This window comes from Arctopsyche grandis, chromosome 12, assembly GCF_051622035.1.
Source record: "Arctopsyche grandis isolate Sample6627 chromosome 12, ASM5162203v2, whole genome shotgun sequence".
Lineage (NCBI taxonomy): Eukaryota > Metazoa > Arthropoda > Insecta > Trichoptera > Hydropsychidae > Arctopsyche > Arctopsyche grandis.
The window spans coordinates 29,584,831-29,600,378 of NC_135366.1; positions in this window are offsets into that span (position 1 = coordinate 29,584,831).

Below are 15,548 nucleotides of genomic sequence, written 5' to 3' on the forward strand. Positions count from 1 at the left end.
AGTGAAAATACAGGAATATTTTTTGATTACTTTTCGGTCGTCCTAATACATACATACACACTAACCCATACAGACTAGAGGGTATTTAATATTTACTTTTCAAAGAAAGCATTTGAATAACATTTGAAAATCGTACTTTGCTCAATATACACGTTCGCGTACAAATTTTTCCACTAATCAAATTTTAATTACTATTAACGCGCCGCAAAATTAGAATCGAGATTGCGTTCGCGGTGGGGTAGAGAGATGGGGGGGGGGGGGCTTTCGTCGGAAAAGTGTACGTAGATTCGCGTGAAAAACGCAAATTTTCCGAGCGCTTTTCGGAGCAATGAGCGGTATTCGCGCAATGGCGCGCATTAATCTCGCGTTTGTCCGGCGGGTGATATATTTTTTCGCATTTTTCACAGAAAAACAGAGCCCGCCCGTCCCTCGGGATCACTATGCCAACCCGAATGTTTTAATTTGGACCGCCAATATCCCGACAAAAAAAGGCTGACCGGTTAAAAAGGGGAAAATCCCACGAAAAAACCGGCACGCAAACTTTCAAGCGCTCGGCTCGCGAAATGCAAACATCGACTTTGTTTTGCCGTACCGGATTTCGCGTTTTCCGCGGGGAAAAATTAAACCGTGCCGATTCTATTTTTCTTCCTCGTTAATCGAATTTCCAAGTTGATGTGTTTGCAGTGTTGATAAAAGTGCGATTGATTGATTTTTGGCCGGGGTGCTTGCCGACGCTGAAAAGGCGCTTATTAATCCGATTGCGTTCTGTGGAGGAAAACCGAAAGCGAAAACAATAAGGAAAACCCATTTTATCTAAAAATGGCTTCTAATAAAGTTTTCCTTTATATAATATATGTACATACATACATTCAAATCATGCTGAAAGGAATGCGAGAGCCTATGTTATAACTTAAGCTGCCTTATTACTACGGTCCGATCATTTTAAAATGCATTTGATTTGAAAGTATTTAAAATAAATTATCGTACATACATACATGGAGAATCATTACCAACTTTTTTATTACCTTTTCTCTGTTATTTCTATGAACTTCCTGCCCGACAAAAAAATGTGATCTGATTTCGAACCACTTCCACTAATTAGATCGCTTTGATATCTTAGCGACATACAAGGGTTAGCTTACATGAAGCTAGATAAGTTTAATCATTAACGAACTCATATAAAATAACATATAAAATAACATTAATGAACTCATAAAAAATAACGGAAGCTTGCTTCAAATCGAAGCGACGACTGCTGACTAAAGTAGTCTAAGAAGAATTTCTTTATATGACCATATATAAAAGCTTGGGGTGTACGGACATGATTTAAATGCAATTTATTTATTTTTATATTTTAAATTTATACCAGAAAGGTCTAACAGGTAAGCCCAATGCGCTTTCATGGCCAAAAACATTGTATATTTGATAAAAGTATTATTAGTAATATACATACATATCCACAGAGGCATTTATGGTTAAATTTGTAAATTTGCAGCATTTTATACAATTCAGCAAAATTTGAGATTACTGAAAACTTAAGATTTGCGAAAAAATGGGTGAGGTTGCCAATTTTTTGGAACCGTTTCAATGAAAGTCAGATAAATTGGCAAAATCTAATAAGAAATGATGGTCAAGGAATGGCTAGCAAAAACCAGTGGGATTTGAGCCCGTAACCACTTTTTTTAAAGCAATATACATATGCTATAAACTATAATGCCATCTAATATATAATTTTAAAAGAGACCATGTATGAATGTACATATGTATGTTTGTTTGTTTGCCACAACGCACATTAATAATATATAAAAAAACAGACGCGATGTATGTGGCTATGTTTGTGGCGGACGCGTGGACAACTATGAGGATTTAAAATGCACTGCGTAGAAACATACACACGTACACATATCCACGAAGCCACACACACACGTTAATTCATAATTTAGAACGGGTGAACGGGTTGAATCGACGAGTGTGTAATGCGCGCACACAACTTTTTCTACTAATACGAGCGCGCGCGCCTATAAATTACCTTACACTTTATTTTAATTCGTGTATCAATCCCTTTGCAAAACCAACCGTTTAAATCAACGGAAAACAATACTAGTATATTGTTGAGTCCCACTGAAAATAAATTCTCTCTCTTGATAAAAAGAGTTCAAAAAAGTTTTTCAGATGCCTTTATATTTATGAGGAAATATAAATATTACCCCTATTTATTTTCCACTGCCTTTGTACAAAGTATGCTAGGCTTTGACTCACTATCTTCGAGAAGAATTATTGTCATTTCCAAATATTTCTTTAGAGTATTAAAGGAAAGAATTGACAACCCTCCGATTTTATTTTAATTTAAATTTTCAGAGCATGAATGTGGTAGAGCTTTGCGTCATCATTTACTTTTCCAACCTATTCCTGCGAAAACGTTTGGTTTCAATAACTCGTCTCTAGTAAACGCTTTCCGGTTCCTTAATGTGATAGATGAACTTATGGACTTGTTCCATTGTCATTTTGATGAGCTGGTTACTTTCATGAGATTCAATACAAGTCTATTTGTATGTGATGAATGGTAATATTTGTTGTTCTTTTCTTTGTTATTTTCTCTCTATGTAAGACTGGTGTGACACTTCGAGGCAACCTGTCAGGTCATATTATTTTATTATTATTATAAAAATAATAAATAAATAAATATTAATATTAGATGTGCACCTCCGCACAGGGAAGTTTGTATAATGATCCTTCCACACAAGGACACAACGGGCACGGAAAAACATGAACGCGCGAGGTGTTAAAATTCACCTGCAGAATGATAGAAGATTCTATGGAACTAACGGTTCACCTATAGTTGATGGGGTCAAAGAACCCCAATCATGAGACTTCATAAAAGTGAAAAATAGTACGTTACAGACGCCAGAGCATAAGATGCATCACTTTGCATGGTAGCGAGACTGAGATTTGTTCCGGTGAAAATATAGTGCATGTCTCGTATACAAGTCAACGGCAATGAACGGCGATCACTACAGCGGAGATTGCTCGAATGCATTATGCGAGGGGTGGGTCGGACGACAATGCACCACCCACCTTGCCCCTCCCCCTCCCCTTGCGATACGAGAATTTCCATAATGTTGTCCCGATGGTGGTGGGACCGTTTCTTCCCCGACTCGAGCTTTACATGAATCTTAAGTTTCCGCAGTAGACGTTGCCGAGTGGTAAGCCGAAAGCTCCGCTCGACACTTGAGAAATCCCGTTCCAAATGTGAGAGGGTGGATGTGTTGCCCCAGCAACAACCCCCCTCTCAATCTACCGGAAAATGCTTTTCGAAAAAAAAATTAAATTGAATAATAAATCTGAAATCCCAATGCACGAAGCATCCGTTGGAAAGAATATCTGCGGATGCAATGTACATATAATCCTAAGAGACTTGTTTGATTTGAAATCAAACTTTTTTACGACACTTCACAAAACTTTGCAACGCTGAAACATTTTACAAAACTAATAAGGAGAGGTTAGTAAAAAAACCGTACTGTCCATAAAGACCATAGTATTTGACGATATGTAATTTAGTTTAACTAAAATAGTGTGGTCAGAACACTATCTCAATAAACATGTTTCAATATCCCAAGTGAGAATACGTACTTTTGACTTTTGATTTGAACTGGATGACTACTTAGAGAGATTTGAAAGCTGAAAAGTACTACAAATGGAAGATAAAACACCCGACTATAGATTCCAATATTCATTTTGAAAAGGAAATTGACAGATTTTGAGACATCGACCGTACAACACCAAGATATAGAAAAATCGCGCGATTTAAAAAACACATATATCTCTGAATCTCGAGCCAATCAACATTTTTTATTACCAAATTTGTGTTTATTGGGCATAGATCTATAAGAAAAGTCATATCTCGTCTCTGAACCATTTTTCGTGTCGAACAGTGTAATCATTATATAGCCTACGGGTGAATTAAAAATATACAAGAGAAATAAAGAGAGCTTATAATGCAAATTTTATAAAATATAAAGTGAAAAAGAGAAAGTTATAGGCGTTTAAACAATTAAATTACATTGGTCATGTGTTCCATTCGATACCCACGTGGTCGAATTTTTTTTCAAATATCTTTTAATTTAATATTTATATTTAATTGTTTAATATGAAAAAAAGGTAAAAACTACCTACCTACTACATGTAAAAAATATAAAAAATATTAGATAAATTTTCAATAGATTGCGGTAAATTCTCTACCAAAAGGAAAAATTGGTAGCAAATAGTATACATACATAGAATTTTTTTTATTGTATTCGTATATACGTATTGGCGGGGTATGCATATACATATTTTATATTGGTTTTATCCATATTTGTTTTTAATTAATTGCATTTTTTGTATAATTATATTTTTATGTAGCCACAGTGACGACTTGGAGCTCATCTGTAAAGTCACGGTGGCAAATTTGTAAATAAATAAATAAATATTTATAGTACGGCGAGCGTTATCTCAGACAGACAAACAGACAGGCACACAGACACACAGACATAATAGCAATATAATATATATTTACGATGATGTTGTATAAAAAATGCGCACTATACTATGTATTTTTATTGAAAATTAAAATATGAATAAAAAAAAATTAAACAATATTGAAAATTTCATTAAATTTTTCGCCGGTATTTGCCAATAAATGGATCGTTAATTACGTGATTAAAAATTGATTGTATTATTTTTCAATCAAAACCGTTCCTCTTTTAATTTTAAATTTTTCATCAGGAAAATTTTCACACGAAATGATTTTTATTTTTTACTTCGCTTTTAAACGAGCGTTTTTTGCACTGAGAAAAATTGTTAATTATTTATCGCACGCCACGTTCAAATTTTAATTATTTGTTTCGCCCTGCGAAAAAAAGTTTTCAATTAAACACAAATTAAAATAGATGAAAATTTCCAAAGCGCCCACTCTTCACAGAAATATGTAATACAGCCTTACAATATTTTCAAAGAATTTTCATCAAAAACTCGAATAAACAACAATTAAAACCGAGTTTAATCCAACTGTCGTATAAATTAGGCAAGATGCCCAGATTCGTATGTGCTACGTCAAAACTTTTTGACCCTTTAACCTTTAAGCGGCAGAGTGTGAAAGCGATGTCTGAATCACGATAATTGGCCAAGTCATTGTATACGGGGTGAGTCTGTTTTAAGTTCGCGGTCTGGCCTTTCACCTCTCGAAACAAAACAACCCCGTTATTAAATATATTATATATAATACATATACTGGGGGGGTTGGAAACTGCAACAACTTCATCCTATTGTCCATCGAATCTGAGCAATTACTGTGCTTTTTGTAATTCTCGGAATTTTTTTCGAATTGTTTATAGAGCATTTATTATTAATTGAATAACGTGGAATTCATATTCGATGAACTCGTATGTATTGAATTATATTTCAAGCAACGTGACATTGATTTTCAAGCGAGTTACCTGATATAATTTGTTGGTGCTACTTTAGTATGCAGTCTACCTTCACATATCTACTTTAGAACGCGGTCTACCTTCATGTTTTTACTTTAAAATACGGTCTCACTGTCTCAGTTCTCACGTGTGACACTGAGACTGAATAATACCGACACTAACAACCTAATCTTAAATTAATAGGGCCAACCTTAACTCAACCTAACCTATCCTGACCCTTAAATAAATAGGTGTTTTATTTCAACAATATTTAAAAAAAAAAAATATATATATCTTGGCAGCCAACACCTATTTATTTATTTATTTATTAATAATAATTTAAGATTTGGTTAGAAGATATGTACATATGTATGTATCTGCTGACGATATTTTGATAGAAATGCTTTGACAACAAAATTATAATAAACATTTCATTGCTACGATACAAATAAAAAAAAAATAGTCGACTGCGATTCAAAGGTAGACCGCATACTAAAGTAGCACCTATTTTTTTTATGCTATTCTGAGGGAGAGTATTTCAAATTGAATAACATTATTATGTGCGAATATATCAGCATGAATGAAACACGGGTTAAAGACACAATTCTCAGATGTGATTCTATCCCAGTCTCTCTTTAAATACACTAAAGGTTCTTTCAACGGATTTATGACGTAAATAATATTATGCTAAGCATAAATCCAGCTGTTTTGTAAATTCAAATGTGTGATATAATACATAGGTGAGGAAAATTTCAATGTGGGGTATTAGGATTTGATAGTAATTTTCGTTTAACAGTCATCTCTAACACTTTCAAATCAAAATGTAAGCATTAAAGCTACAAAAAATTTTCAAAAAGACATTTAAAGCTACATACATATAAAATAAATAAAATATGCTTACAGTTAATTATCTCTTTGAGTTAGAATAAGTCTCTTACTTTCATTTTAACCTAAAATGTTCAATATAATATTTAAAATTAGCATAAAGGTATTATTAATTAAAATCATACGGCATTATAAAACAAAATATAAATTCACCAGCTATATGTAGTCTCCATAGTAATAGTTTAAGCACATTTTCCAATCATCTTCTTCAATTTAAAAAGATTGCACATAATTTAAAAAACATTGATATTTATTTTTGATACCATTGAAAAGTATATTAATTATTTATTTTAAATAAAATTCGCTTTGAGCGGAAACAAATGAATATATTTTTCACACGCGAAGAAAATTTTCAACAATTAAATAAAATTATTATTAAAAAACACGCACTAAAATCACTTTATATCATACATATGTATATCGTAGCTAATAGTCACTGTGTGTAGTATCTTTTGCGAATGATGATTTATCTGAACAAAATACGTGAATGCTGTGAATTATCTATGGATTTGCAGGCAATATAATTAGCTTTTAATACAAATATAGTCAACACTTTTTGCGATTAATGTTCTTGTTAGTTTGTAGCTTTATTCGTATGAATTGATTGATATTTTTGATGATTAATTGAAACGTTTAGTATTCGCGTACAATTTTTGCGTTGTGTCGTCCCGTCTGTTATTCGTCGACTGAAATTGAATAAAAAATAAAACAAGTGAATTAAATTTATTTTGACGCTTTTCGTTTATTTAATTTTATTTTAACAAAGCATATTAGTTCTAACCATAATACGATTGTACAAGATTAGCTCGATTAATGGTGTGGGATTCGATTCGATACACATAAAGCAAAACGGAAAACAAGCACAGAGTTCAGTCGTATGTATATTTGCGTTTGAAAATTCTTTCAGCGAGTTTTTCAGCCTGAAAAGAGTAGGCTTTTAAAAACACAGCGATAGAGAGAGAGAGAGCACACCGTTTGTTATTCAAAAAGACTGTCGTTGAACCATTGTGCAAAATGCAATTTGTCACAGCAGTGAGTTTTCGCATTCGCGGACGAGGCCTCACATGCGAGGTACGCTGACCCCCAGATCCGACCCGGGGGGTTGGATTTAAGGGTCACCCTTTGGAACACAGAGTGGGTGGGCGGGCGGGTGGGTGGTTTGTCCTACAATAAAGCGATGAATGCCGAGCCACCGAGGAATTTCATCAGAAACACACACGTACATGTACGTATGTACGCACTCGTACAAGCGAATTTCGCTCATATCGCCAATGTTGTTTTCATGGCCGAATTTCCCCGTCCTCCGATTCAATTCTGCGAAAATGGGGGATGGATACGCAAATATAAAAATGCTAAGGAAAACAATCGAAGAGTTTTCGATAAGCGCGGGACAAATATGCGGAATTGGAGGGGGAAAATTTTGTCCGAGCGTTTCGATTTATATAATAAATACATCGAGATTTTTCCGATTAAATTTGTTCAGACGCTTCCACGCTTTTGTGAATATATCAAAGCTATTTTAATGTACTTACTTTTAACAGTGTTTATTTAAATACATATTTATTTAATTTATTATTTACAATAATAATAACAATAAAATGACCAGTGTGACCTCACAGGTTGCCCCAAAGCTTAACACCAGTTTAAAATAACAAAATAAAAACAATAAAATTCCAATCATTCATCTCATTCAAATAGTCTCGTACTGAATCTCAAGAAACTAACCAGCTCTTCAACATGACAATTGAACAGGTCCACATGCTCATCAATCACATTAAGGAACCGGATAGCCTTTACAAGAGACGAGTTATTGAAAGCAGACGTTTTCGCAGGAATAGGTTGGAAAAGTTAATGATGACGCAAAGCTCTACCGCATTCAGGCGCCAAAATTTTTAATTTCAATAAAATCGAACGGTTGTCGACTCTTCCCTTTAATACTCCAAAGAAATATTTGGAAATGGCAATAATTCTTTTCGAAGATAGTGTGTCAAAGCCTAGCATACCTTGTAAAACGGAAGTGGGAAAAAATAGGGTTAATATTTATTTTTCTTCATATAAAGGCATCTAAGATTTTTTTTTGACTCTTTCTATCAAGAGAGAGAATTTAATTTCATAGGGACTCCAAATTACAGATCCAAACTTCAATATGCTCCGGACAAGCGAACAATAAAGTAACACATATAATAATATAAGTTTGTTTCATCGCAGAAGGGTTTCTAATTTGTTACTTTTATACAAAATGGTATCCTTGACACATCTTTTTTAAACGAAATTAATTTTAATGTTAATGCCCGATTCACCAGATGTAGAAATTTATTCTATACACCAATTTTTCATAACAAAACTTCATTTAATAGTATGGATGATTGTCCCGACCTTTTTGCTGACTCTTTCGGTACTTTTAAGGCAAATATGTGGTTGATTTGCTTCTTCACCTTCATGGTCCTTCTTTGCTTATTAATTTTAATATATTTTTGTAATTTTTCTTTTTTGTTTGCTTAATATTACCGTGTGGTGCTCACTGTACATGGAATATTATATTTTCATTTATTTTTGTATATTTTTTTGTCTCACCGTACTGCTTCTCTTTTATATTTTATTATGTATATGTGCCAATTTAAATAAAATAAAATAATACATTGTATGTGTCCCCTTGCATCACCTTCAGCAGTTTCAGCGACGAAAAACTTCTTAGACGAGGTTCATGCTGAGTTTTTCCCATAAACCATGGTATCTATCGTAGTATTGAGTGTCGGCCAATAGGGATTATTCCAGCTACGTCTCTTCTAATAGGTTTAACGAACCATTGACGACAAAAACACGACAACGAGAGCTGCTACGAAACTTTCAGTGGAGCTTTTAAGAGCCGTGCTCAACTCCAAGCCTCTTGAAATAAAAGTAGACTCCCTACTATAGGTTAGACTCCCCTGCAAATCAATATGCATATCCCTATGTAGATGCTGTTTTGATTTAGTGGATATGCAAGAGAAGCTTTCTCCATTTCTGAAACTTTTTTTTTAATAATGTTTGTGTCGACTTTGTCGTTGCACTCAGCGATATTCGACGAGTTGCAGAGCTTCCATTAAACTTTTATAATTTAGCCGCGTCTCGAGTATAACAAATATTTTTCATATCACTGTGTTTTAAAGTTAAATGTGATAAAACTTTACTAACCAGAAGTCTACGCAATCTGAATATAACATGAAAATCATCTTTCACTCAATAAATTTTTACTACTGAGCAAAAAGCAATAAAGCACAAGCACTTTTACTGCACCGCAGACGAATCTCATTTCTGTTTCTTCTGGAACTGTATACCCTTTGGTCGGTTTTTTTTTAAGCTTAAAACGGAAGGTAAGTATCCGAAAAGTACCCAAAGCAAAACTATCTCAGTGAACGAGCTCTCGTAACGTACTTTTCCGAACAAAGATACATTTGTACAGAACAAATGCCCTCGAGCAGTTCACCTATACTGAGATATAAACAAAAACACGCACACACGTTCCCTTTTCTTCGGATCTTTTAAAACAGGGCTAGTCAAAATGTTGGAAAGTTGTAGATGACACATGCACCTGCGATCAAAAACTGTATTTGTATTAATTAAAAAATCAAACAACCAACCATTCATCTTTATACAATGAACATATAATATACATATCATCATATATCATCATTTACAGCCATTCACCATCCACTGCTGGATGAAGGCCTTTCCAACACGCTTCCACTTATCTCTGTTTTGCGCCACACTCATCCATCTCACCCCACACATTTTCCTAATTTCCTCTACCCATCTTCCTTTTACCTTTTTGCCTTCTCTCGGGTACCATTCAAGCACTTCTTTTGTCCACCTTTCCCGCCCGCCCATTGCCATTTCAATCGTCCCTCTACTCTTGTCATACTTCTCATCCACGTGTTCCCTTTCCTGTCTTTCCTCGTTATGCCAAGCATACAGTGCTCTATACTTCTTTGAGTTCATTGAATTTTGTGTAGTATTTTGGCGTTCAGTGTCCAAATTTCGCATCCATACGTCATCACTGGCAAAACGCATTGATCGAAAATCTTTTTCTTCAGACAGAGAAGCATTTTTAATTTAAAAACCACATTCATTCGTCCAAATGCACTCCATCCTAATTTCATACGTCTCTTTAGCCCTTCATCTATACTACCGGACGTATCAATTATTTGACGTAAATATAAATAATTTTTACTGCTTCTACTGGTCTGTCATCTAATGAAACGCTATCAGGCATGCAATAACTACACTGAGCAACAAATAATCACGTTTTTGAGTTACCCGAGCGGATACTAACCAACTTTTACTAACTTTAATCCACTCAATGCGAATATGATAATGATTTTTGTTGGTTAGTGATCGTTTACGAGATATTAGCGTTTAAAAAAATGCGCGATTATTACATTTTTTTGGTTTTTGCGGTCTTTAACTCAAAATCTAGTATTTCTGTGCTCAGAGTGAGTATTGGAATCAATAGTCAGATGTTTTTACTGTTGATTTTAATATTTTATTGCTTTAAAATACTTATAATTAATTGTCTAGCGAATTTTAAAAGTCAAAAATATATATTTTTTACGGATTTTTTCTCCGTGCGTTTATTGCGTTTATTTGGACAGTTTTTTATTTCACCACGTTTATAGCCAGCAGTTTGGCTTAATGGTAGCGTATATATTTAGCACCACTGAGGTCGAAGGTTCGTGTCCTCGTCAAACTGCTGGTTAGGTTTGGGGGTTTTGTGACTCCAAATCGATCGTTTCTTCATCAGAGTTTGCCAATTTTATCTGATCATTATTGAAACGGTTCCTGAAAATTGGTATTAGATCATTTCCTGTTGTCAAAAATTATGCACAGTAAGCTGAAATATATAGATATTTCTATAGACATCTCTATAATTTCGTGTTTATGATATGTATAAAAATTGTACACAAAAATCGAAAAATAATCCATAGATGTCTCTATGATTATTATTTCTGTACTGATTAATTGTTATATGCTATGTATTCTGATTGTATATGTATTATTGTATTTCTGACCGTTATCGTACACTCGTCGCATTGGAGTGATCTGTAATGACGAGTGTATATTGATTGTAACAATAAAATAAAATAAGGATTGGTTTTCTATTTCAATAATTTTATCTAAACGTTCTAACTCGAGCGGTAATTGCAATAGAAATGCTTTCTTTATGTAGATATTCGTAACGCGGCTAGCGTTGGTGCGAACGAGATGGCATGTAATCTATCTCACGAGTTCACGAGTTCAGCGGTTGGACTACATGCCATCTCGATTGCACCAACGTTAGCTAATAAACTCAGTTTTTTTTTAATAAAATAAAAATGAGTGTGCATGATTAATTTTTGTCATTTTGCGAGGTTTGCCCACCGTAGAATTTTCAATTGCTTCCGCTAATTCGACGATGAAATATAATCGTAGTACCACGTTTAAGATTCCAAAAATTTTAGAGACGGTGACAACTAATCCTTTCCCACTAGCCTGTAGTCTTATATTTTTGAGTTACCACCCCCCACTCGTTTTGTCAGATTTTAATTGTTTAATATATATTTATACTTCACTAATAGGTTATATAATAAATGCTAAAATTTTTATATTATAATGCTGATATATGTACATATTTCACTTATTTTATTTTTACATAAAATAAAATACCAAGAAGGCCTAACAGGTAGGCCCCAATGCGCCTTCCTAGACAATTCATAACAAACATTGCAGCATTTTTACATACCTCCTTTACGTTTCACATGGCTTTTGTGTCAGTGGTCATTTTTATCTCTTATCCGATCGTTTTCATACTTTGCCATATTGCTCATTTTGGTCATCAATACACGTTAATGTATCGTCTGCCATTACGTTGGAGATAAAATATCGTATACAACGCGTTTTAAACACGTGGAAAGTAAATCTTCTTGACGTTTAATAAGCGTTCGTCCCGTATCTTCCAACCTGTTCGCCTTGATATGGCGATATAATATTTTAATTGTTGGAACGCCTATAATTCACTCTATATTTTATGAAATTTGCTATATTGGTTCTCGTTATCTCTAATATATAAATATTTATAGTTTTAACTCTCATATGTATATATAAATTTCAAATTTGGCGTGTAGCTTCTTGTAGGGTAATACACGATATATATTGATTTATGGCCAAAGATGTCAAATCTGACATTTCACGGCTAAAAGTATATCTCTTCACGGAGTTTTATCTGCGAGATAAGTATTAAATAAGAAGTTATGTTGTATCTAATTGTTAATATGATTTACAATAAGCTTACATACATTTAGTTTTTTACAATAAGCTTATTATTACATAAATCGCTGTATTTCAAGAGGCTGAAGAACACGAAATTAACAATTAATTAATTAATGAATTAATACATCTATTGATAAAGACATGTATATAATTTTTTACATATGATCCGTCTAGTTTCAAAACCAGATAGATCCATTTTTTTCAATTTTTATTTTATGCTATTTTTGGTAGGTCTAAATACGGATCCATATGTTGGCCAAGTAAGAAAGTTCAAAGCAATTTACATCCTATTGAATTACTTAGCTAAAGTCAAGGTTTGTTTCAAAATCAGATAAGTCTCGAAGTTATTGGTCAAAAATGAAAATACAGTCAAGGGTGTAAACATCTATGACCAGTTTATATAAAATATTTAAAATAATTAGGCTAGTTATAAGTTTTTCCTTGTTCCTGAAAATTTTCTAAAAACTGACTTATCTGGTTTTGAAACTAGACGGCTCATATTGTACATAAATCAAATTCAGATATTTGTGACATAGGATGGTTTTTTGCCAATTTGATGGAAGAACCGTTTCAACAATGAAAAACGATCGACTTGTAGTCACAAATATCCATGTCTGATTAAAGATAAGCACGGGATCGAACCCGGTATACCGAATTGAAAAGTGTACAAATATAGATTTGCAAAGAAGATTTCAAAAAGACAGATTTAAAGTTTGACCATCGCTGCTCCACAGCAAAGATGATATAAAATATTCAAGAGATATATGGGTACGATTCTTAGGTATGTGTCGGATATACATGCATATATATTTTCTATGGGAGAGTGTACGACTTTATTTAGGCGATGTTTGCGCTGTTCGGTGGCTGGTTACGGTTTAAATATTGACTGCACCCCGGCCCGTCGCCATAGCAGCTTCAAAAGAGGAGGATAAAAGCAAACAGGTGAAACATAAACCTCTTCAGAACAATGTTTTTGCTTACCGGCGCCAAGCCACCCTATTGGACATATAAAACTACCCGGCCCCACACATTTATTAAAATATAATACCCCGGACTCTACTCCTTTTGCACACACCCCCGGGAACGGTTCTAAATATATTCCCTTATTTGTGCATCCTGAAGCGTCTGCTCTTCTCCTGTATAATGGCCCCTCTTCTGGGTCATTTACTGATTGACGAAATATTTATTTATTTAACACAAGCTGAAACCGGCATGTGTTGCAATGCCACAATAACGCATGCGATTCCCGTTCCCGTTGGGTTTCCGTTAACGTTCTCGTTCCCATTCCCGTTCCCGTTCTCGTTCTCGTTCCCATTCTAGTTTGTCGGAAAAATGTAGGCAGCGAACCCATTTAAAATTATTCAATTGTTTGTTTATTTAACAACGCAGGTCGCCACGCGAAAACACTTGAAATTATTGCGTTGCAATGCCACTCATTCCCGATTCCGTTCCTGTTTTTGGGCAATTTTTTTTACAGAAGGCTTCCCGGACATGCATACAACAAATCCTGAAAGTTCTATTGTAATCGGTTGAGTGGTTTAGGAGCCTATACGAAACAGACAGACAAACAGACATTATTTGTATATATTTATATATATTATTTGTATATATATACTTGGGGGAGGTGGCAAATCCGATAGACCCAAAGGGTTTGATTTATACATATGTATGTATATGTAAATTAAATGAGAAAAAAGTAAAATGCATTTAAAATGACAATATTAAAATAAAAATAAGAGAGAAAAAAGAAAACAAGAAACAGAAATAAGATATTTGGAAAGAAGAATTACAAAGTTTAAGAAATACAAAAAAATTTAAGGTTATCAGAAATTAAATACAATATTATTGGGAAGACTATTCCAAACTAAAATGACTTTGTTTGAAAAGAAGGAATCTCTGATCAATTTATAATTTTTTTCTTTTTGAAGTCTAAGCGAGTGACCTTTGAGGTGAGTGTTTTCGTTGAATGGAATAAGATTGGACATATGACATTTATAATGATTATTTAGTATTTTAAAGATTTCGATTAAGTCACCTCTCATTCTTTTCGTCTCCAGTGTAGTGATATTCATTCTTTTCAATCTTTCGTTATAAGAAAGTGAATTAAGTTCAGAAGGTAAAATCTTTGTAATTCTCCTTTGTTATATTTCAATACATATAACATATTTTTTAAAATGAGGATTCCATTTGCTAAAAGCGTATTCTAGTTTAGGTCTGATAAAGTTTTGATAATATTTAAATTGAATACACATTTTATTACATACAAAAATGAGTACAATTTGATCACAATATGTTTAATATGAGAGGAACATTTTAGGTCGCAATTGGTGATGATACCTACATATTTCTAATTGATGTTGGACGCAATTGATGAAATGGTTGTTTATTTTGTAAGAAAGACTTTTTAGAAGTTATTTTTGCCTAGGTGTAGTACAGAGCCAAGTTTTTGACCACGTGTCAATTTTGTCCGAATCGCTTTGTAGAGAGTTGTTACCTTCTGTGTTGGCAGGACAATAAAGTTTAATGTCGTCGGCAAAAGTATGTATGTTAGACCTTTTTGGCAACAATTTGCACTTTATTTTGAAGAGTTTTTCCACATATCCACTGAAAGGACTCGTTGTAAAACTTCTCTACTGATTTTTATGAAATGTTTTGATATTAACGTCAGCATTGTGATGTCTGGCAGAGAACGTTTTTACCGGATAGTAATTTATATAATTGGAATTTCAAGATATATATATATATATATATATATATATATATATATATATATATATATATATATATATTCAGGAATGGTGTTAGGCACAGTTGTGTGTTTACGACCACATCATTAATGACCATAGGGACCTCTCTGCTCGTGGCTAGAAGTCTCCATTATGCGATCCTTACACCTGACCGGACAATACCTGACTTGTGTCCTGTGGGATTTCA